At 37.5% G+C, this 26,290-nt stretch overlaps 1 protein-coding gene across 1 annotated transcript in view; it reads left to right on the top strand.

Moving 5' to 3' along the window:
• Positions 1-26,290, top strand: part of LOC133540590 (adhesion G-protein coupled receptor D2) — a 313,842-nt gene that overhangs the window by 272,100 nt on the left and 15,452 nt on the right. The gene's annotated exons all lie outside the window — the stretch shown is intronic.

Here is a 26,290-nt window from a genome sequence, read left to right as displayed (position 1 = left end):
CGCCGAGTCAAAACATTCTACGCTTCGTAATTAAGTACTTTTATGATATAATAACATTTCTGTTTGAAATGTGTCCTCCGGACACTCTGCTAAAAAACTACATGCATACACTTGTAAAGAACATAATGTCATGGCTGTGTTGAGTTTCCAATACTTTCTACAACTCTTACTTTTTGATAGAGTGATTGGAGCACATACTTTTTGGTCACAATATATATATCTTTTTTTTATTTAATTAAAATGTAAATAAAAATGCTTTTATTTAATGTCGTTGTTGAAGTGATGGCCTTAATAAAGAGAAGAGTACGGGATTTAATTCATTTTTCCCGCTCTACATCTATCATGCTGTACTGTTCTCTAAAACCAAATGAAAGAGAGCAACGTGTCTTTCTGGATCACGTCACACTGAGCACATTGGTCAAAACATAATAACCCTCATAAAACACAAAATATAAATAGAGTAAATACAAATTATTGGTATTCATACGCATCGATGCAGATACATATTTTCCGCAATTCAACCAATTCAACTAAATGATAACACATACTGGTTATCATTTAGAATGGGGACCAAGTTTTTGATCATCACTTGTCATCCTACGGAACACTAAACCAGATTTTTTTTTTTTTTAAATATATTAGTTTTAACTGAGGATGGATACCATACAGAATCACTAATGCCAGGATAACAAATGTTTCACTTTTCAAGAAAATTAATTATCTCTTTTACCAATATTTAAGGTTTCCCTTAAGGCAGGGGTCTCAAACTCAATTTACCTGGGGGCCACTGTACGCAGAGTATGAGTGAGGCTGGGCCGCGAGAAAATATTTCTTAAAAAAATGTTGCATACTCCTCAGCATGTCTAGTTGTATAATGACGTTTCAAATTGCATTCCTTGTGCACCACAACTTTCTCCGTGCAAATAAGACACGTCAGGGTGCCCCTGTGCTCAACAAAGAAATATTGCATCTCCCACTTTTCCTGGAATTGTCTTTGCTCATCACAAACCCTTCTCTTCACTGCAGACTTTGAAAAAGACATGTTTGGGGTTGTGGAATATATTTGAATTTAGCCGACGCACGGAGATTAATGTTATTTCCGCAATGTGAGTCGTTCCGCTTTTCCTCCCTACAGCAACACGGTGGTAGGTGGATAATAGCCGGGATTGTACCGGGATAGCGAGTGCAAAAAAGTGACGGCTCCCGGCGTCAAATAGAAATATATGTAGTGTTCATCGTTTGAGGCTGTGCAAATTAAACAATAAAAAAAACGGTTTGAATTGGTCCAGGTTATCGGGGACTGGTATTACTGACGGACAGGTGTCGCGGTGTGACTGCAGCCAGACACGTAAGAAAACCCTCGTCTCCATGGCAACGTCTCTGTCTCTTTCACTCATTTGCCGCTTTTCCACTAATGCAGGGGTAGGCAACCCAGAACGTTGGAAGAGCCATTTTGGACCCAAATAACACAACACTGTCAAGCACCGTTCATATAAAACAGGGGTCGGGAACCTTTTTGGCTGAGAGAGCCATGAAAGCCAAAGATTTTAAAATGTATTTCCGTGAGAGCAATATGATATTTAGTAACACTGAATACAACTAATAGCATGCATTTTTTATTAATAACAACATTTGTAGAGTACAACAAGTCTCCTATTATTTTGAATAACATTTTTTATTCTAAAGCTAACCAATAATAAATAAAATACTTCTAATCAATAATGTGACTTCTTGAACAGATGCGGTAGAAAAATGGATGGATGGATTAAAATGCATATATTTTGAACGTTATTTTTAACACTGTGATTACCAGCCAAATTATTCATTACTTATTGTGTTAAGCAATGTCAGCTAAGATTTATCTTTGAGCCAGATGCAGTCATCAAAAGAGCCACATCTGGCTCTAGAACCATAGGTTCCCTACCCCTGATATAAAACTTGCTGGCCGCACTTACATTAAACTTTCATATTAAGGTGGGGGCCGCCAAATAACGTCTGAGACCCCTGCTTTAAGGGGACCTGTTTTTTTTTTTTCTCCCCATACTGTCAGAGGTCCCCTAAAGGTGACTGTGTAAACAGAGCATTGTCCCCATTAAGTAAGAATTGCCAGAACACACACACACACACACACACACGCACACACACGCACACACACACGCACACACACACGCACACACACACGGAGACTCAGGGAAGCGGCAGTCATGTTCCATTAATCCAACGCAAGCAGTGGTGATTGATCAATTAGCCTGGCTTAAAGCTGTGGCTCGGGCTGATCAATAGTGCTGATCACCAGCCAAAAGGTTTTTCATTAAGACCCGCTGCTCTGGATGAGTGGACGCTATTAGCATAGATCACACCGACTGTGAGGAACGCCAATGAATGAAAACTGTTCCTACACTCGGAAAAAAATGTCATTGGATTCATAAACGAATAACCATTGGTCAGATGTTGCATTGAGAACCCTGACCTCAACACAAGTAGATATTATTGCCCAGTAACTTTTCGACTTGTAGCGCCGTATTTATCCTTTTTCACCCTGATTTTTCAAAATGTGTTGTGAGCGGATAAAAAATGTGTTGTAAGACGGTGTTTCTTAACCATAGGGCCCATTGTTGGGCCGCCAAAAAATATTTGTTTCTCAGCAGTACGCAATTGTAATACACTTTTCCACCACTTGTGGCAGTAAGGACAATATCAATTAAATGACAAAGTCTAGGGCGAAAGTCCTACTGAAGTTTCTTAAGCACAAGAATTATGACTTAAGTATTGAAGCTAGGGCTGTGAATCTTTGGGTGTCCCACGATTCGATTCAATATCGATTCTCGGGGTCACGATTTGTTAATATATCGATTTTTTTGATTCGATTCGATTCTCGATTCAAAAACGATATTTATCCAATTCAAAACGATTCTGTATTCATTCAATACATAGGCTTTCAGAAGGATCTACCCCAGTCTGCTGACATGCAAGCAGAGTACTAGATTAAAAAAAAAAAAAAAAAAAAAAAAAACTTTTATAATTGTAAAGGACAATGTTTTATCAACTGATTGCAATAATGTAAATTTGTTTTAACTATTAAACAAACCAAAAATATGACTTATTTTATCTTTGTGAAAACATTGGACACAGTGTGTTGTCAAGCTTATGAGATGCAATGCAAGTGTAAGCCACTGTGACACTATTGTTCTTTTTTATTATTTTTATAAATTTCTAATGATAATGTCAGTGAGTGATTTTTGATTACTGCTATGCTGAAATTATAATTATTAATATTGATTCTGTTGTTGATAATATTCATTTTTGTTTCATTACTTTTGGTTTGTTCTGTGTTGTGTTTGTGTCTCCTCTCAATTGCTCTGTTTATTGCAGTTCTGAGTGTTGCTGGGTCAGGTTTGGTTTTGGAATTGGATTGCATTGTTATGGTGTTGATGCGTAGTGATTTGTTAGATTGATAAAAAAAAAAAAAAATTGATTTTTTAAAAATGAAAATCGATTCTGAATCGCACAACGTAAATGATTCGATTCGTATTCGAATCGATTTTTTCCCACACCCCTAATTGAAGCTGTGTTTTCATTTGTTTATTTAAAGGCCGACTGAAATGAGATTATTTTATTCAAACGGGGATAGCAGGTCCATTCTATGTGTCATACTTGATCATTTCGCGATATTGCCATATTTTTGCTGAAAGAATTTAGTAGAGAACATCGACGATAATGTTCGCAACTTTTGGTCGCTAATAAAAAAGCGTTGCCTGTACCGGAAGTAGCAGACGATGTGCGCGTGACGTCACGTGTTGCAGGGCTCCTCACATCCTCACATTGTTTCTAATCATAGCCTCCAGAAGCAAGAGCTTTTCGGACCGAGAAAGGGACAATTTTCCCAATAATTTGAGTGAGGATAAAAGATTCCTGGAAGAGGAAAGTTAGAGGGAAGCACAGAAAAAGAAAAAAAAAGAAAAGGCGGCGGCAGTGTGAGTGTTTCAAATGTAATTAGACAAATTTACTAGGATAATTCTGTAAACTCTCGTATCGGCTTATTGTGTTAATAGTGTTTTAGTGAGATTGTAAAGTCATACCTGAAAGTCGGATGGCTGCGGTGAACGCCAGTGCCTCTAAGAGAAGCCGAGGAGCCAAAATCACAGCTGCAGGAGGAGGTTGCATATTCCACTCAAGTCTCCGGTAAGAGCCGACTTAATATCCCAATTTTCCCATCCAAAAACTTGCTGGTTGACGTAGAGAAACATGTTCGCTTGACCGCTCTGTGTTAAAGCTTCACAACAAACAAAGAAACACCGGCTGTGTTTCGGTGCTAAAGGCAGCTGCAATCCACCACTTTCCACCAACAGCATTCATCTTTATAGTCTCCTTTACTAATTGAACAAATTGCAAAAGATTCAGCAACACAAAGACGTAAGTGGTGTTGAGCTAATATGTCCGCTCAAACCAATAACGTTACAAACACGCGTCATCATTCCGCGACGTTTTCAACAAGAAACTCCGCGGGAAATTAAAAATTGCAATTTAGTAAACTAAAACGGCCGTATTGGCATGTGTTGCAATGTTAATATTTCATCATTGATATATAAACTATCAGACTGCCTGGTCCGTAGTAGTGGGTTTCAGTAGGCCTTTAAGAAACCCTTATATTATTATTTATCATTAATTTAGTTATATATTATTTATGTTGGCATTGTGTAACCTGATGTAAAAGTATTGTTCTTCTGTGTCTGAGTCTCTTTTTTTTGTAATCAGCCTGACATAAGCCTTGACAATAATGTTTGTGATTAACACATGCTTTCATAACATTTGATAAGGTTTATCCTGTTTAACTGTAGGTAGGTACGATTAAGATTGAGAGTTAGATTACTAATTCAGCGTTAATATTTGAGTGGGTCCCGGGCACCTCTGTGGTGGAAAAATGGGCCCCAAGGTCAAAAAGTTTCAGAATCCCTGTACATAACTCTAGGCTAAATTTTATGTTTCTATTTATGTAATTCTCTTTTTCTGTTCCCAAGTGGCTCAATTTCAGTATTGGTCAGAGACAATAAAAAGACATCGAATCAGATAACCACTAAGATCGATGGCCTAGTGGTTAGAGTGTCCGCCCTGAGATCGGTAGGTCGTTCGAACACCGTCCGAGTCATACCAAAGACTATAAAAATGGGACCCATTACCTCCCTGCTTGGCACTCAGCATCAAGGGTTGGAATTGGGGGTTAAATCACCAAATTAATGCCCGGGCGCGGCCACAGCTGCTGCTCACTGCTCCCCTCACCTCTTAGGGGGCGGAACAAGGGGATGGGTCAAATGCAGAGGTTTATTTCACCACACCTAGTGTGTGTGTGTGACAATCATTGGTACTTAACTTAATACAAATAAGAATACAAGTATGTACCCTGATTTGTGGTAATATCATACCGGATTCATTTAGGTTTTGGCCAATACTAAAGGCTCAAATATTGATACCTTATGTGAAAAAGTTGTCATTACCGTAATATCCTATTTTCATACAGAGCAACCCTCATCCTAGGCTTTCCTTACAATGTAAGAAGAGCTCTCGCCGGATATTAACATTAGCATTCTGACTTGAATTGGAGTAGGGTTGTACAATATACCAGTATTAGTATTGTATACATATATAGTATACATATAGTATATATAGTGGTATACTAATGAATCATTTTCAGTACTATACCATCGCTGAAATGTACCACTTCCGTCGAAGTCACGTCGTGACATTGCTGCAGACGAGCATGTTTGGCAGCACACAATCACAGAGTACTTACAAGCAGACACAGTTTGTAGACAGAAAAGGGAGAACAGACACATGTTGGCTTAAAAAATAACGATAAAGGTGAAGTTATAACACTGAAACGCCCTCAGGAAGCGGTGCTTTAAGACATGACTAGCTAGCTAGCGACTAACGTCCATCCGCCGTCGGCAGTGTTTTAGCGACATCTAAATCCCTAATCCTGTCTCCATGGCAACAAATAAAGTATTTTACAAGTGTAATCCCTGCAGGATGAGGAATTGCTAAGCATGCTTTACTACACACCGTAGCTCACCGGCATTTACATGTAAACAAATGCCATTGGTGGATCTATACCTAACATCCACTGTAATGATATCAAGTACAGGCACGTATCTAGTCGATACTACTATGATTAAGTCGATATTTTTTGGCATCACATCATCTTTTATTTTTTTTAATGTATATTATGTTTATAAACTCAGGAAATACGTCACATGAGGATTTTGAATATGATCAATGTATGATCCTGTAACGACTTGGTATCGGATTGATACCCGTATTTCTGGTATCATCCAAAACCAATGTAAAGTATCAAACAACAGAAGAATAGGTGATTGTTATATTTTAACAGAAGTGTAGATAGAACATGTTAAGCGAGAAAGTAAGCAGATATTAATAGTAAATGAACGAGTAGATTAATAATACATTTTCTACCACTTGTCCTTAATAATGTAGACGAAATATTGGAATGATAAAAGACACAATATATTAGTGCACATGTCAGCAGACTAATTAGGAGCCTTTGTTTGTTTACTTACTAAAAAAAGACAAGTTGTCTTGTATGTTCACTATTTTATTTAAGAACTTAACTGCAATTACAAACATAACTTTAATGTACCCTAAGATATTTTGTTAAAATAAAGCCAATAATGCAATTTTTTGTGGTCTCCTTTATTTAGAAAAGTACCAAAAAGTATTATCGAAATAATTTTAGTACCGGTACCAAAATATTGGTATCGTAAGAACACTTAATTGGAACTAAACTACATTTACTTTAACGTCCCATTTCTGCACTTTTGTTTTTCATTACCTGAAAAACAGCGGATGTTGCTGCACTGCATCGATAGATATTTCTGCTCTGTGACCCCGCTGAACCCACTGGGCTCACTCGCAGCCCTTGACAAATAATACAAAAAAAAAAGAAACACCGGGCCAAACTTACCTTTCTCACCCTCCCCCCGAAACCCCCAATGGGGCTGGGGGCCATTGTTTCACTTAAACAATCCACATTGAATTAAAAAAAAATGACCATGCTTTGTTCAGGGAGGCTGATGCATGCTGCTGTCACGGAACCTGTCGTTAATGTGCCATCGCTGCCTCGCACATCCTCGGCAGACACAGGCAGCGCTTCCTCTGTGTGTGTGTGTGTGTGTGTGTGTGTGTGTGTGTGTGTGTGTGTGTGTGTGTGTGTGTGTGTGTGTGTGTGTGTGTCTGTGTGTCTGTGCGTGTGATGGAGAACGAGAGAGAGGAAACTTACTGTACAAGTGCAAGAGATGCTGCTGAATGACTAACAGGGAAGGTTGGTGTAGGGCAGTGCCATTCAAACGGCGGCCCGGGGGCCACATCCGGCCCGGGAATGACTCCATGCCGGCCCCTGAGTTCAGTGCAAAAATTGGGAGCCAAACATTTATGCAGAAAATTCCTAAAAACACTGGACTGAGAAGTAGGAGACCACTGTAAACTAGGGTTGTACGGTACACCGGTATTAGTATAGTACCGCGGTACTAATGAATCATTTTCGGTACTATATCGTGTCTGAAAGGTACTGGTCGCAGAAGGCCAAAAGAGGTTGTTGATATATATATATATATATATATATATATATATCCATCCATCCATCCATCCATTTTCTACCGCTCATTCCCTTTCGGGGTCGCGGGGGGGCGCTGGCGCCTATCTCAGCTACAATCGGGCGGAAGGCGGGGTACACCCTGGACAAGTCGCCACCTCATCGCAGATATATATATATATATATATATATATATATATATATATGTATATATGTATTAATGTGTATGTTTACATTAGGTCAGGAAAAAAACAATGAGGCTATATCATCCCTACAAGCCTGTTTCACAGGTTTCCCTGATTTTATGTGTATATATGTTTCTATAATATACATATAGTATATATATATATATATATATATATATATATATATATATATATGTATCTATTTATATATATGTATATATACGTATAAAATACACATATATACAAATATATCATATGTAAACATATATATATATATATATATATATATATATATATACATATATATATGTATACATTACGTCAGGAAAAAAACTATGAGGCTATATGATCCCTACAAGCCTGTTTCACAGGTTTCCCTGATTGTATGTATATACAGTATATGTTTATATAATATAATAATAATATAATATTAATATAATAATAATGTATTTATATGTATGTATACATTAGGTCAGGAAAAAAACATTGAGGCTATATCATCCCTACAAGCCTGTTTCACAGGTTTCCCTGATTTTATGTGTATATATGTTTATATAATATACATATAATATAATATATATATATATATATATATATATATATATATATATATATATATATATATATGTATATATATATATATATATATCTATTTATATATGTATATATACATATAAAATACACATATAGACACATATATCATATGTAAACATATATACATAAATATATATATATATATATATATATATATATATATATATATATGGGTGTAAACATTAGGTCAGGAAAAAAACAATGAGGCTATATGATCCCTACAAGCCTGTTTCACAGGTTTCCCTGATTTTATGTATATACAGTATATGTTTATATAATATACATATAATATATAATACATAATATATATGTATGTATATATATATATATATATATATATATTTATACATACATATGCAGTATGTATATAAGTGTATATAATTGATACATGTATATAATATATATTTATATATGTACATACATATATGTGAAAAAATACATATATATATATATATACAATATATATGTATATATATAAATATATATATATATATGTATATATATATATATATATGTATATACATACACACATACAGTATATATATGTATTATATCATCTTCAAAGTGTGATTTATTTTTTTACTAAAATAGGAACTTTAGAATCAAATATTCATGTTTACACTGATTTTTATGGGAAGCTCTTGCTTCACTATACAAACTTTCAGTTTAATACCCATGTTCAAGAACCAATGAAGTTTGTAAATCCAGGTTCTACTGTAGCCCCAAATCAATTGGACGCCGGTTCTCCGGATCATACAACGTACGACCAATAATGAAGGGAGAATTTCCCCCCCGCCCTCCCCCGATCCTTAGCTTTCTGGAAACATGGCCCCCTAATTCATTTTGGTGGAGTATCCCCGGTGTAGAACATGTGTGTGTGGGTGTGTGCACATGGGAAGGGAGTTGGCCAGTGTGATAGTGAGGCAGACAGGAAGTGATCATCCTGTTCTTAGCACGGCTGGAAGTTGAGGCATTTTTTTGTCAACACAGAGGAAAACAGTCCTTCATTTGTGAAAAAAAAAACAAACACAAAGGCGCACGGTGTACTGCTTGCGTATGGCCTGGGACTTTAAAACACACATGAACATGTGACATGTTCCAACAACAAGTGTTCCTTTTGACCCTTTTTTTTTTTTGGGCTGGTTTTTAAAGTGCGATACGTGTGTCAGACCGGGACGTCAATACGGGAGAGGACTGACATTTCCGTGGGTGGGATGGATGGACAGATGACACCCGCGTCCACCCCCACTGGGGAGAGGAAGTCCCTATCATAGCACAACAGGAAAGAGACAGGGGGAAAACAAGTGCATGTCTTTTTGGACATTAAATCACTTCCTTTTCGGCCCATAACCCTCCAGTCATCCCCTACCTCCACCTCCTCCCTGCAGCGCTCTAAAACTGCACTTTTTGATCAATCGCCTTGATCTCTCTTCAAAAATAGGAATCAAAGTCTAATTTACGTTTTTTAAACCAGTGTGGTTGGCACTTGGAGCAGGTGCATACAGTTTCTTGCCCAAGGACACAACAGTATTAACTGTAGTGTCCTTGGGCAAGACTCTAGAGGACGAGCGTGTCCACTCTAGAGGACATTTCTTTTTTTTGGTCCCTTGTTTTTGTCAGAATTACACATTCAAAAACAAAAATTCCCCTGTACGCAAAACAAGATTGTCCACTGCAGAGGACGCTGGTTGTCAGTCGATTATAATATATTTGATGATTTTTGGCACATTTTTGGAGCATCTCTGTGGGAAAGAAAATAAAGTAGCTAGTGCACGGTAAAGAAAAAAAACTTAGTATTGGCTCCCATTTAAATAATTTGCCCTCAAAGCTTTCTTGTATCCAGAGACTGTTCTAAACTGGTTGTCGCCATAGCAATTCAAGTGTTACCCACATGACACCATTTAACAATGAAGTGTCAGCTGACCTTAAGAGCTCTCCGGATTGGCTGCCGAAACTCCAATCAGCGTGGGTGTGAGCAGTCAGGTGCTCCTGTTGTGGCTTGCGTCAAGCAGACTGATGCAGTAGCGATGCACAATACCTTCTTTCATTGTAAATGATCCACTCCACGGATAAAATAACCAAAAAATAAGATGCAAAGACCGTCATCATCGTAGTTGACAGCACGATGCGCACCCTGAACTCCATTGTAAAAATCTGTGTTTCGACATTTTTTGTTAGTTCTTTTTTGTCCGTGGGAAGAACATTAGTGAGGTTTGATAAGATGGAATATTTCCACAACAGATGCATCCAACCCTGCTAAAGAGTTAAAATCCAGTGGAAATTTAGGGCTTTAGTCTCTAAAACCCTGCTTGATCAATGATGTACCCCACTACTTTGCTGCGTGTATTTCATGTGAGTGCAGAAGTAAATAACAAGCCCAAATGTGAGGGCCCCCTCCTCCTCCAACAGACACTTGACAGCACGATGCGCACCCTGAACTCCATTGTAAAAATCTGTGTTTCGACATTTTTTGTTAGTTCTTTTTTGTCTGTGGGAAGAACATTAGTGAGGTTTGATAAGAGGGGATATTTCCACAACAGATGCATCCAACCCTGCTAAAGAGTTAAAATCCAGTGGAAATTGAGGGCTTTAGTCTCTAAAACCCTGCTTGATCAATGATGTAGCCCACTACTTTGCTGCGTGTATTTCATGTGAGTGCAAAAGTAAATAACAAGCCCAAATGTGAGGGCCCCCTCCTCCTCCGACAGACACTTGTCCGCCTTGATCCGGATGATCGATCGACGTTCAAGAACAAAAGCAGACACATCATGTTCAGCCGTGTCCATATCCAAAAAGGAAAGAGTTCGTTACCGGTGCCAGGAATAGCAGCAACGCGGCATCCATTCCTGACACAAACACCTTGCCTGTTGTGGTGTGTTACGCCAAATGATCCGCCGTTCGAGATTCTCAATAACGCTCATGAAATCGCATTAAACGTGCAAGTGTTGCATAATGCTGTTGTCACCGCTGCAAAAAAAATATATATATATAAAAAAAGAGAGAAAGATATGACTTCCTTCCTGAAAGAGACGTCCTGTTTACGTCTGAATGCAGGTCGGAGGGATGAATACTACTTCCTGCCTCGCTCGCTATCCTCCTCCTTTAACGGGGCCCTTGTGTCCCCTCCTTACATTTGGGTCAACGTACATTTTGACCAGGAGTGTCCAAAATAGGACCGCACATTGAAAAATTAAAGCATGCGGGCCCATTTTGATATTTTTCATTTCTAAAACCAATACAATATGTTATATTTTTTTTTAACCTTTAGGGGTCCCCTCAAGTTTGGTCCCGGGGACCTGGAAGGATCTCAGTCATAAAAATCTTATAAATGAGTAATTATTATTTGCATTTTTATTATTCAATTCTTAAATCTCCAGATCAACTTCAAGTCTATTTTTGAATGTTAAGTGAATTATTATTTTTGCAATGTTTTATGCCTTTTGTTGGCAAAGAAACCCCATTTTCTTTTACTGCCAAAACACAAAATGTAATATTTCCACCCCCAAAATTTTCGAAGTGGATTATTTGATTTTGATTTGAGGCCACGGGAAAAACCCAGGACACGTTGGGAAGACTATGTCTCCCGGGTGGCCTGGAGAAGTCGAGGCTTCTTTGCTTAGGCTGCTGCCCCCATGACTCGACCTCGGTTAAGCAGAAGAAAATGGATGGATGACTGGATGGATGGATGGATTATTTGATGTGAATAAATTGGAGCCTTAAATATGTCTATAATTCATAACACCATTGATTTTAATTCTTTATTATTTTTTAAGCAATGACAATTGCTTAAATTCACAATAACTTCCAAAGCATCCAAAACTCCCCAATCATAAAAATGTTGAAAATAGGTCATGCATTTTTGTTTTTTTACTTCTGACACTTATGTATTCAAATGAATTTCATATCCATCCATCGATTACTGTCTACATTTTAAATTATTTTTTAGTTGTTTGTTTTATGTTTTGAAAAACTTAGTTTTTTGTAAGTCAAACACACAAAATATGCACTATTTTTCCTTAAAAAATATTTTGAAGTGGATCATTTGATGTGAACTGTCAATATTTTCATAACATCATTGATTTTAATTCATTATTATTTTAGGAGCAAAGACAGTTGAAGGAAAAACTAATAACACTGAAATTCTCAGGAATCCAAAAGGCCCCACTCATAAATGTATTAAAAATAAGTCATATATATTTGTTGATTACTTCCAACACTTATGTATCTAGATCAACTTTAGATCTATCTGTTAATTACTGCAAAAAATGTTTGTTTTATGCCCACAATATATACAATATTTATATAAAATAAATATAATATAAAAAAAAAAGAAATAAAAAAAAGCATATGTATATATATGTATATATATATATATATGTTTTTGTTTTGTTTTGGGTTTTTTTGTTTTTGTTTTTTTGTTTTTTGTTTTTGCTTTTTTTGACAAACACACAAACTACGGAATGTATTTCCCCGAAAAAAGTAGAATATATGATGTGAAATAATTGGAGCTTTGAATAGGTCAATAATTCATAACAACATTGATTTTGATTCTTTTTTTTTTTTTTTTTTGGAGTAACGCAAATTAAAGAAAGATTTTTTCACACTGAAATTCTCGGGAATCCAAAAGGCCCAACAAGTGTCCAAAATAAATCATACAATTACTTTCAACACTTTTGTATCAGATAAACGTCATATCTGTCTGTTGATTACTGTAATGAATAAATAAATAAATAAAGAAAAAAAAAAAATATATATATATATTTATTAGTATTTTTTTGTTTTTTAGTAATTTTAGTTTTTGTTTTAATTTGTCCCTTTTTTTGCCACTGAAATTCTCAGGTATCCAAAGGGCTCCATTCATGAGTGTTAAAAAAAAGTCATATTATTACTTTCAACACTTATATATCTAGATCAACTACAGATCTATATGTCGATAACTGAAAAAAAAAATGTTTTTATATATTTTTGATTGCTTTATACCCTTTTGTTTTTTTTTGCACAACAAACAAACAAACTATGCAATATTTTCCCCCAAAAAGTAGAATATTTGATGTGAAGTAATTGGAGCTTTGAATAGGTCAATAATTCATAACAACATTGATTTTGGTTCATTATTATTTTTTGAGCAATGACAGCTTTAACTCAAAAAACCGCCTACATGGCAGATTTGTGTTATTAGAGTCAACTTTGCAACTTTTTCTCGTACAATTTTAACTCTTGTTTTTTTATTCCACTTTTGTGATGTTTTTGTTGTGTTTTTTTGCTTACAGTATTTTTGAAATGTGAAAAAAAATGTGCTGTGTGTCCGACACCCCTGAGTTGGCATCAAACAATGCTATTTCCACCCTTTCCCAACAGCAAAATGATTCAAATGTAATCATAGTATTTCTTTACTAACTTGAATAGGCCTCATTAGAGCATAGACCTCTGCCAAGGCTGAACAGCCAGGATTTGAAACACCTCCAATTTAGACTCTTTCATGGGCGCCCACCTAAAGCAAGGCGATTTGTATCATTTACACTAATGACCACAAATTTACAAAAATATGAAAACATTCTCAGTGTCGGATCTGCTTTAAAAAATGTTTAATGAATGTGAATATTTAACATAAGCGTGCATATCTTATTCTTGCAAGTGTTTTTGTATGGAAGGTGTGTGTTTGGTGGATGCTCATTGGTAGTTCTGTCAAGTTCTGTCTGTTAACCAAATTCATTCATTATCAATATTTATAGGATTAAAATTGAAATGCAATCAGCCCATCTGCAGAATCACTCACAATCCCTGAAACGCGAGACATTTCGTGCAGTTTGTCCAAGTAGTCTTACTGTTGTAACAATGGGTTACAGAATTGAAAATGTTTCATAGCAAGTTACTCGAGTAAACATATTAAAACATTTTTATGAGGCTTATTTGATGAAATGTAGACTTTGCTCGTGTTGTTAAAAATCAGAGAATGTATTAACTTTGTGGTATTGAAGGTTTCATACATTCTTTTTTAAACAAGATAAAGAAGTTAGTGCACAATAAAGAATAAAAAAAACCTACTATTGGCTCCCATTTAAATCATTTGCTGCCATCTCCTGTTGTGGCTGGCGGTAGACTAATGCAGTAGCGACGCACAATACCTTCTTTCATTGTCAATTATCCACTCAACGGGTAAAACAACGAAACGATAAGATGCAAAGACCGTCATCATGGTAATTAGAGTTTTGTGCAGCGCTCGCGATTGGTTGACAACACGATGCGCACCATGAACTCCATTGTTAAAAATAGTGTTTCTGCATTTGTCGTTTGTTCTATTTTATATCATGTTTAAATCTACCATGTTCATATTGTGTTACCTTGATTTTGGCTAAGGGGCCTTATTGATAATTGTTTTGTTCATATTATGATTGTATAATTTGAACGAGGATAAATGAATGCGTTATGGCGGTTGTGGATATCACCATTGCGGCGGTTTGAGGAAACGCTCGATTGCTTTTGCAAACACGTCTGCAATGAACTGCCAATGTGAGAATGCTAACCAGGAAGTGCTTAGAGTTTAACGGCTTTGTAAATCCCCTGCGACACAGTGTTGTGTTCTTTATGGTGTTTTTGAAATTGCACCAATTTTTATCTCAGAATTTTCAACTAACTTGAAGTGTTTTGCCAAGCAAATGATTTGTAATGTGTATATTTTCAGAATTTGTTGTTCTACTTTTGGCGAAAGAAAAAAATCTGAGGTTGTTTTAGCCTCTGAGCTAAAATGAGTTCGACACCCCTGCTGTAGTCACTGAATCACCGTATGAATATGCGTCCACTACAGTGGACATAAGTATCTATTTCTTCTGTCATACTTACCATATATTTCGGACTATAAGGCGCACTTAAAATCCTTTCATTTTCGAGGAAAATCGACAGTGCGCATTATAACCCGGTGCGCCTAATGTACTAATTCTGGTGTAATAGTAAGTGTCACCAGTAGATGGCAGTCACACATAAGAGATACGTGTGGACTGCAGGTTGACGCCTGTTTAATAAATGACACTAGCAAGTACCCGTAATCAAGCAAGACCAAAAAGCTGAACATTACAAACGCCGCCCAACAATCTGTGAAAATGTTTTGGTATGACTTCGGTAATCTACGACGCCGCACCGCTTGATGGATTTTTGGAGCATTACGACTAACCTAGTTAGACGTACGGGTATTATTGTTATTGTGTGTACAAGGACACCAAAATGGCCCCTATTAGGAGACATATCATCTGGCGTTTGGGCATTCATCCTCCGCTGTTGCCTAGCGTATAGTTCTTAAACTTAGACAAACTTTATTGATCCACAGGGGAAATTGTTTCACACAGTAGCTCAGTTTCAAAGGATGGAAAGGATGATGCAGGTAATAAGTAGACTAAAAATGTACCATAGTAGCAATATAAAATATAGCATATATGTAATATTTACATATTATATACAGTATACCATCCATCCATTTTTCTACCGCTTGTCCCGTTTGGGGTCGCAGGGGGGTGCTGGAGCCTATATCAGCTGCATTCGGACGGAAGGCGGTGTATACCCTGGACAATTCGCCACCTCATCACAGGGCCAACACATGGACTGGTCTCTCACACTATTATGTTAGATCCACTATGGACTGGACTTTCACACTATTATGTTAGATCCACTATGGACTGGACTCTCACAATATTATGCTAGATAGATCCACTATGGACTGGACTCTCACAATATTATGCTAGATCCACTATGGACTGGACTCTCACTATTATGTTAGATCCACTATGGACTGGACTCTCACAATATTATGTTAGATCCACTATGGACTGGACTATCACAATTATGTTAAATCCACTATGGACTGGACTCTCACTATATTATGTTAGATCCACAATGGACTAGACTCTCACTATTATGTTAGAACCACTATGGACTGGACTTTCACACTATTATGTTAGATCAACTATGGACTGGACTCTCACAACATTATGTTAGAACCACTATGGACTGGACTTTCACACTATTATGTTAGATCCACTATGGACTGGACTCTCACACTATTATGTTAGATCCACTATGGACTGGACTCTCACACTTTTATGTTAGATCCACTATGGACTGGACTCTCACAATATTAAGTTAGATCCACAATGGACTGGACTATCACTATTATGTTAGATCCACAATGGACTGGACTCTCACAATATTATGTTAGATGCACTATGGACTGGACTATCACTATTATGTTGGATCCACTATGGACTGGACTCTCACAATATTATGTTAGATCCAATATGGACTGGACTCTCACACTATTATGTTAGATCCACTATGGACTGGACTCTCACAATAGTACGTTAGATCCAATATGGACTGGACACTCACAATATTACGTTAGATCCACTCGACGTCCATTGCACCGGTCGTGTAGGGGGGAGGGATCTCCACATTTGCGGTCCCCTCCAAGGTTTCTCATTGTCACCTCATTGGGTTGAGTTTTTTCTTGCCCTGATGTGGGATCTGGGCCGAGGATGTCGTTGTGGCTTGTGCAGCCCTTTGAGACACTCGTGATTTAGGGCTATATGAGTAAACATTGATTGATTGATGGTCTGTAGAACATACTCTATGCAATTATATGACCAAATAATCCCCATTACATGCTATGTAGACCACAAGTAGGTATTTCAAATGTAGAAAAAAAAAATCATGTTGCGCCTTATTAATACGGTCTGCCTTTTTTTTATGAAAAAAAAACTCGGAATGGACCCGTTCACCGGCAGTGCGCCTTATGGTCCGAAAAATACGGTACTCTGCAGATGTCCACTGCAGAGTACGCTGGTTCTCAGGAGGCTATACTAACATTTTGGTCTTTTTGGTCTCTCGTTGGTCGGCTTACAGCAGAAATGAACTCCACCTGGGCCTCAAACCCAGAAATCCAGGTGATGCGAAGAAGGCACACGCCAGTGCATGAACCTGGTGACTGACCCAAACAGATGCCGTGCGCGTGTAACCCCCAGATATTCCCAGTGGCCCACACTCAGGTTTTTCACCACCATGCTGAAGTCTGTGATGTTCGGTGTTTAAAGCCGCCCCCGGAAAGGAACCTTTCGGTAGCTTTGCTCAAAGTGTTGCTGTCCCTCGAGAGGCGTGGCAGACTAAATAATCACAGTGACAGTTTGAGAGCAGCTGTTTGCATGTGAAGGCCTGCCAGCAGTTGGATGTTGTGCTGTGCGAGACCGGAGGAAACAAACAAAAATAAATAATTAAAAAAAAATTAAAAAAGCAGTCATGGACAGCAGGGAGGATGAAGAGAAGGTTTTGGGTTTTGATCACAGCGCCAGATGTACTTAAGTTCTCTTTGAACGTGCTCACGCTCAAATAAGAGGAGCACGAAATTGTCGCCGAATCTTTTGTTTTTGTCACAACCGCCTGATAGACAGCGTCCTCTACAGTGGACATTTGTCAAATTATCAAAGTGTGGTTAAAGCTGAGAAAACAAAATATTTGTCAGACTTAATTTTAAATAGCATCAGTAAGCCACGTGTTCTTTTTAATACTATTAGTAATGTTCTTAAACCGAATCCAGCCACTTCACTGGAGATGACAAGTGAAACTTGTGAAAAATTTCTCTCCTTTTTTAATGATAAGGTTGCTTCTATTCGGGCAAATCTTTCTCGTTTTCCATTACGTTTTAATGTGGCCACTCAGTGCTCGACTGTGTTCTGTCACTTTGAGCCTGTGTCCATGCCTGAACTTACAGGAATAGTCGGCAAGCTAAAACCCTCATCATGTTCCACAGACCCTTTTTTAAAGAAATATGGGACACTATTGATTCGTCTGTTAGGAACATTATCAACAGCAGCTTGATTTCTGGCTGTGTCCCCTCCTTTTGTAAAAGAGCTGTTGTTGAGCCTTTGATTAAAAAAACAGGTCTTGATCCGACAAGTTTGTCAAATTATCGGCCCATTTCCAAATGACCTTTTTTGTCAAAGATTTTGGAGAAATGTGTTCTGGCACAACTGCAGCCATTTTTTAGATGAAAATAGAACTTTAGATCCATTTCAGTCTGGATACAAAGCTTTGCACAGTACTGAATCTGCACTTTTAAAGGTTTTTAATGACTTGCTTTTAATGTCTGATTCTGGCAGCTCTGCCATTTTAGTGCTTTTAGATCTTACAGCTGCCTTTGACACAGTCGACCACACAATTCTTTTAGACTGCCTGAGAGACTGTGTGGGTGTCAGGGGGACTGCGTTAGAGTGGTTCAGATCTTACCTGTCTGAGAGGTCCTTCTCTGTCAGGCTGGGGGACGCCACCTCTTCTTCTGCCCCGCTTTACTGTGGTGTCCCCCAAGGATCTATTTTAGGCCCCATCCTGTTCGCTCTTTATCTCCTCCCTCTTGGAGATATTTTTAAGAAACATGGAGTGTTTTATCACTTTTATGCAGATGACTGCCAAATTTATATGCCGATTTTCAAAAAGCCACGGCCCCCTTACACCCCTTCTTAACTGTCTATGTGACGTCAAGGCTTTGTTAGCCCAGAATTTTTTAATAATGAATGAGGGAAAAACGGAAATTTTAGTTTTTGGTCCGGCCCCCACTGACTTGGGACCATTGCAAAATTATGTGCGTCCCAAAGTCACCAGCCTCGGCGTCACTATAGACAGCGATTTTAAACTAGACAAACAAGTCAATGGCGTTTTAAAATCGTGTTTTTATCACCTTCGTCTTTTAGTAAAGGTTAAACCGTTTTTATCTTTTAACCTTTTTGAACAAGTCGTGCATGCTTTTATTTCAAGTCGCCTGGACTACTGCAATGCACTTTATGCTGGCATTAGCCAAAAAGCTCTCTCCCGGTTGCAGTTAGTCCAGAACGCGGCAGCACGACTTTTAACAGGGGCCAGGAAACGCCAGCATATAACCCCAATTCTTCAGAGTTTGCACTGGCTCCCTGTTCATTTTAGAATTGAATTTAAAACATTGCTGTTTGTTTTTAAATCTTTACATGGACTGGCACCTCAATATATCTCGGACCTCATCCAAATTTACATCCCTGCGCGCGCTCTGAGGTCCGAGAGCCAGCTCCAGCTCGTGGTGCCCAAGACCAGACTTAAGACCAAGGGAGACAGGGCCTTCTCTGTGGTCGGCCCTAAGCTCTGGAACACTCTGCCGCTCCATGTTCAAACTGCTTCCACAGTGGAGTGTTTTAAGTCTCGTCTTAAGACCCACTTTTATTCTTTGGCTTTTAACACTACGTGAGTTGTGTGGTCCTCTGTCCTCTGTTGTCCTCTGTGTTTTTTATACACTTTGATTTATATTTTACTGTTTTAATTGATTTTACCCTTTAAAATAGTTTTTAATCATATTTGTTTTTATATTGGTTTTATTGGTTTTATTTTTATTCATTTTTTGTTTTATTCAGTCATTGGTGGAGCATAATATTGTTTTTAACATGGCTGTGCAGCACTTTGGAAACGTTATTGTTGTTTAAATGTGCTATATAAATAAAGTGGATTGGATTTGTGTTTTGCATACTGGAGCTTGCATCCAGTTTCTACCGCTTATTCCCTTTGGGATCGCGGGGGGCGCTGGAGCCTATCTCAGCTACAATCGGGTGGAAGGCGGAGCACACCTTGGACAAGTCGCCCTGTCATCGCAGATACTGGAGCTTTTTTTACCCTGAAATTTGCAACTTTGACAGAAAAACTAGAGCAGGGGTCACCAACCTTTTTGAAACCAAGCGCTACTTCTTGGGTAGTGATTAATGCGAAGGGCTACCAGTTTGATACACACTTAAATAAATTGCTAGAAATAGCCAATTTGCTCAATTTACCTTCAATAAATAAATCTATATACTGTATGTAAAAAAAATGTCTGTCATTCCGTCGGACATATTTTTTTCCTTTTACGGAAGGTGTTTTGTAGAGAATAAATGATGAAAAAAACACTTAATTGAACGGTTTAAAAGAGGAGAAAACACGAAAAAAATGAAAATACAATTTTGAAACATGGTTTATCTTCAATTTCGACCCTTTAAAATTCAAAATTCAACCGAAAAAAAATGAATAGAAAAACCAGCCAAGTCAAATCTTTTTGAAAAAAAAATAAAAAAAATAATTTATGGAACATCATTAGTAATTATTCCTAATTAAGATTAATTTTAGAATTTTGATGACATGTTTTAAATAGGTTAAAATCCAATATACACTTTGTTATGATATATAACAAATTGGACCAACCTATATTTCTGACAAAGACAAATCATTATTTCTTCTAGATTTTCCTGAATTTTTTTTTTTAAAGAAATTCAAAAGACTCTGAAATAAGATTAAAATGTGATTCTACAGATTTTCTAGATTTGCCAGAATATATTTTTTTTAATTTGAATCATAATAAGTTTGAAGTAATATTTCACAAATATTCTTTGTCGAAAAAAACAGAAGCTAAAACGAAGAATTAAATCAAAATGTATTAATTATTCTTTACATCAAAATAAAAAAAAAATACTTGAACATTGATTTAAATTGTCAGGAAAGAAGAGGAAGGAATTTAAAAGGTAAAAAGGTATATTTGTTAAAAAAAACTGAAATCATTTTTAATGTTGTATTTTTTCTTTAAAATTGTCTTTCTGAAAGTTATAAGAAGCAAAGTAAAAAAATAAATTAATTTATTTAAACAAGTGAAAACCAAGTCTTTAAAATATTTTCTTGGGTTTTCAAATTCTATTTGAGTTTTGTCTCTCTTAGAATTAAAAATAGAGGCAGCTCACTGGTAAGTGCTGCTATTTGAGCTATTTTTAGAACAGGCCAGCGGGCGACTCATCTGGTCCTTACGGGCTACCTGAAATTTAAGTAAGATTAAATATCTCAAACAAGGGTGATATTTGCTTATTTTCTGTCTGATAAGATCATTTTTCTCACTAAGCTAATTTTATGTTAGAGTGTTTTACTTGTTTTAAGGGTATTTGGTCTTAAATGATCTCAATAAGATATTACAGCTTGTTGCTGAGATTTTATGACCTATATTGAATAAAACATGCTTGAAACTAGCATATCAAAGTAAAAATTTCTTATTTCAAGTATTAAAAAAAAACATGATTTTGACAAAATTGTGTCTCATTATTAAAACAGATGGCAGCCAAATGGACTTTGCTGTTTTATTTTCAATGAGACAATAGAAAATAGGTACTCATATTGTAGTGCAGTTGGCACAGTACAGTAAACGAACAGTTAATTGTCAGGGTGTGGACTGTGAGGTTTGTTTTCCCGGAAGGAATGTTGGCGCGGGCAAGACGTGAAGGTAGGGACATATTTATTAATTGCTGTAAAAAAGTTACAAAACTAAGGCGCGCACAATGGCGGAGAACAAACTTGACTAATGAAAACAACAGACTAGCACAAAAGCAATTAACTATGATCACAAAACAAAAACACTTACCGTGGCATGGCATGAAGCATGAACTATAATAAACAGGAATCTAATGGGTAGCAGAGGTAGTATGGATGGATAGATAGATAGGATAGTGTCACCAGGACGAACAACAGAAACAGACCGGCTTAAATAGCGGTGACATGATCAGTGAAAACAGGTGCGTGACTCGACAGGTGAAAACTAATGGGTTGCTATTGTAACAAAACAAACAAAAGTGCACAGAGTCCAAAAACAAAACCGAACATGACTAAAACAAAACATGATCACACAGACATGACATTGATGTTCAAACATTTAACATGTGACATTTCAAACAATTTTGAACAGAGATATTTCATGCACATTCAGATAAATTCTTCAAAATTACAATTAAAAAAAATTTGGCCAGAGGCCGCAATAATTGAACTGAAGAAGCGCGCACTTGGCGCGATGATGTCATGTTGTCGATGGAAAAATGCATTTTTAGACCTTATGATTTGCCTGAGCGGCTCGTAGACCCCGAGAGTAAAAAGCAGTTGGCTTGTTGCCTTCCATTGAGAACAATAAAGTAGTTTTTAGTTTAAGTTTGCTGGTTTGAAGAAATGTAATGCCGAGCGCATATCATTATGTCAAGATAATGGCACTAGAATTTACTTAATTTAATTATATTGTCACGCCTATGGTTCATGTTTTGTCTTGGTCATGTTATGTTTGGTTTTTTGGACATTCAGTTCTTTCTTTTGCACTTCCTTGTTTTTCTTTGTTACCATGACAACTCATTACGTTTCACCTGGCCCTCATGTCACGCCGCGGTCCTCAGCCCTCACACCTGTTGGTAATGATCTTAGTTATTATTTAAGCCACAGTCACCCGATAGTCAGTCTGGCAACTTTGGACCTTACCTCCATGTACCTACCTTCATGCCTTGCTGTTCATTTTTGACCACGCCACATAAGTTTTGTATTTTTATGCCTCAGTGCAAGTTTTTGGTTTGTTATTAATGCCACAGGGCAAGTGTTTTTGTTTCACGTTTTTAGTTTACAGCCTTTGTTCTAGTCATTTGTTTTTGTAGCCAAGTATTTGTTCTTCACCACTGTGCGCGCCCTTTGTTTGCCTTTTTGTGTAGTTTTATTAGAATATCAATAAATATGTACTCACTTTCACGCCTGGCTCGTCCTAATTATCCTCCGTGTCGAAGAAACAACCAAAGTCCAAGTCCATGTTTGACAAATTATTTTTCAACATATTAAGCAAAAAGGTCTTGTTATTAGTGAGAGTATACTTATTTTAAGGTATTTTGGGGTCCTTTGAGGTTAGCTAAATTTACTTATTTTGGAAAGTCTTGACAAGCCAAATTGTATTGTTTTATTGGCAGATCATTTTGCTGAGTTCAAATAAAATACCCCTAATTTTTGTAATTTTTTTTTCTTGTTTTTGAACACTGACTTTTTGCAGTGAAAACAGTGTTTGTTTTCAACATAGGGGCACAAATTCATTTATTTTCCCAATTTCCCCTCACACTCTGAAAACAACTGATCTAGGGCAGTGGTTCTTAACCTGGGTTCGATCGAACCCTAGGGGTTCGGTGAGTCGGCCTCAGGGGTTCGGCAGAGCCAGTCAAGGCACACCCTTTTTTGCTTGATTAATTGGAACTTTTATTAGTAGATTGCACAGTTCAGTACATATTCCGTACAATTGACCACTAAATGGTAAAACCCGAATACGTTTTTCAACTTGTTTAAGTCGGGGTCCACGTTAATCAATTCATGGTAACTCATCCATACTTGCCAACCTTGAGACCTCCGAATTCGGGAGATGGGGATAGTGGGGGTTCGAGGTGGAGGGGGGTGGGCGGGGTTTAGTGGTAGCGGGGGTGTATATTGTATATTCCAGAAGAGTTAGTGCTGCAAGGGATCCTGGGTATTTGTTACGTTATGTTACGGTGCTGATGTTCTCCCCAAATGTGTTTGTCATTCTTGTTTGGTGTGGGTTCACAGTGTGGTGCGTATTTGTAACAGTGTTAAAGTTGGTTACACGGCCACCCTCAGTGAGACCTGTATGGCTGTTGACCAAGTATGCATTGCATTCACTTATGTGTGTGTAAAAGCCACATAAATGATGTGAATGCACCGACAAGCCGTTTGTATGGAGGAAAATCGGACGTGACGACAGGTTGTAGAGGACGCTGAAGGAGAATGGTTGCCCCGGGAGATTTTCGGGAGGGGCACTGAAATTCGGGATTCTCCCGGAAAAATCGGGAGGGTTGGCAAGTGTGGAGTCATCGTGTAAATAAAAACTTCTCCATGTCGGCGTATCATGGATACAGCAACAGCAGAAGTCACACTGATTTGCAGGTGTGTAATTTGTTGTGAGTTCATGCAAAGTTCATTTTGTACACCATGAAAAAAAAACATATAACTTTGTCTTGAATTTGAAAAAAAAAAAAACATTTTATTTTTCACAAAAGAAGGGTTCCGTGAATGCGTGTATGAAACTGGTGGGGTTCGGAACCTCCAACAAGGATAAGAACCACTGATCTAGGGCATATTTCTTTATTTCTAAATACAAATCACATAATCAGACCTCCTTTGAGAAAAATTATATACCTTTTTTGCTGTTAGGGCTCCTTAAATTGGGCCGTGTCCTTTTTTGATATGTTGATGCAAAGTCCGTGCAGCAAGTCTGCAAGTGACGTTTATTCCTTGCCGTAGACATAAAGCGACATAGGGTGGTAAATAAATGGCTGATGGTCCTGCTTTGTGTTGATTACTTCGCTCTCTAGCAGCAGGTCACACAGATCAAGGCCGCCGGTGCTCCTTCGGGACTCAAATGTTCTGGTTTTATGAGAGGCGAGCCGAGGCCGTCACCTATCTCCGGTTCATTCCGCAGAATACTGTGTGTTCTTTTTCCCTGTGTGTTCATTCATTTTGCCGTGAAAGCCCACGCGGTGACCTCAGACATTATAAAAGCCTTTTCCATTCAGCTGTGGTAAATGAGTTCGAGTACAGTCGAGATATGTGGTTGAACATGGTCTAATAAGATGTTTGCTCGTCTGTTTTAAACCTGATGACATATTTTAACCCAGTGTTTTTCAACATTTTTTGCTTTGAAAAAATCCGGAGGCACACCACCAGTAAAAATCATTAAAAGACTAAACTTGTTGACAGTAAAAAGTCGTCGCAATTGTTGGGTATGACTTTAAAGCATAACCAAGCATGTATCAATATAGCTCTTGTCTCAAAGTAGGTGTACTGTCACCACCTGTCACACCACAGTGTGACTTATATGGAGTTTTTTGCTGTTTTCCTGTGTTTAGTGTTTTATTTCATGTCTTGCGCTCCTATTTTGGTGTTTTTTTTTCTCTTTTTTAGTATTTTCCTGTAGCAGTTTCATGTCTTCCTTTGAGCGATATTTCCCGCATCTATACTTTATTTTAGCAATCAAGAATATTTCCGTTGTTTACATTCTTCTTTGTGGGGACATTGACGATTGTCATGTCATGTTCGGATGTACATTGCGGACGCCGTCTTTGCGCCACAGTAAGTCTTTGCTGTCGTCCAGCATTCTGTTTTTGTTTACTTTGTCGCCAGTTCAGTTTTAGTTTCGTTTTGCATAGCCTTCCCTGAGCTTCAATGCCTTTTCTCAGGGGCACTCACCTTTTGTTTATTTTAGTTTAAGCATTAGTGAAGTGAAGTGAATTATATTTATATAGCGCTTTTCTCTAGTGACTCAAAGCGCTTTTACATAGTGAAACCCAATATCTAAGTTACATTTAAATCACTGTGGGTGGCACTGGGAGCAGGTAGGGAAAGTGTCTATTTTCAAAAAATATCAACGTTTTCCAGTTCCAACATTAAGTATCTTGTCTTTGCAGTCTATTCAATTGAATATAGGTTGAAAAGGATTTGCAAATCATTGTATTCTGTCTTTATTTACCATTTACACAACATGCCAACTTCACTGGTTCTGGGTTTTGTAAAATTTGAGCAAGATTGGATGTAATACTTACCCGCTATCAGATTAAAAAATATTATCATATAATATTGTACTAAATGTATGATAGCAAGTTTTACAGAGTACTTTGAACACAAGGTGGGGTCAAAAACATCAAAAAAAGAACTGTCGATTTAGAGATGCTCCCGAAACACCCAATTTTAACCCAAATGCGACCCCAGAAGTGACAAGCGGTAGGAAATGGATGGATGGATGGATGCTGGTTCAGAAAAGGACAAACCCCTTATATGTGTTATTTTAACTCAATATTTTGGGTTAAGTTTTTCAACCCAACTTTTGCGTTGAATTATTTAACCAAAATATTGAGTTATGTTGAGTTAATGTTGGGTTATTCCCAACCAAACGATTAGACACCTTTTTACCTGTTTCCGAAATCTACAAAGCAATTAGCTACCGGCTGCCACCTACTGATAGGGAAGAGTATTACACGGTTACTCTACCGAGCTCTAGACAGCACCAACACTCAACATCAACACATCATTTGCAGACTAT

This window comes from Nerophis ophidion, linkage group LG22 (genome assembly GCF_033978795.1).
Source record: "Nerophis ophidion isolate RoL-2023_Sa linkage group LG22, RoL_Noph_v1.0, whole genome shotgun sequence".
Classification (NCBI taxonomy): domain Eukaryota; kingdom Metazoa; phylum Chordata; class Actinopteri; order Syngnathiformes; family Syngnathidae; genus Nerophis; species Nerophis ophidion.
Note: the sequence above shows the minus strand (reverse complement) of the source record. Positions and strands in the feature narration are given on the sequence as shown.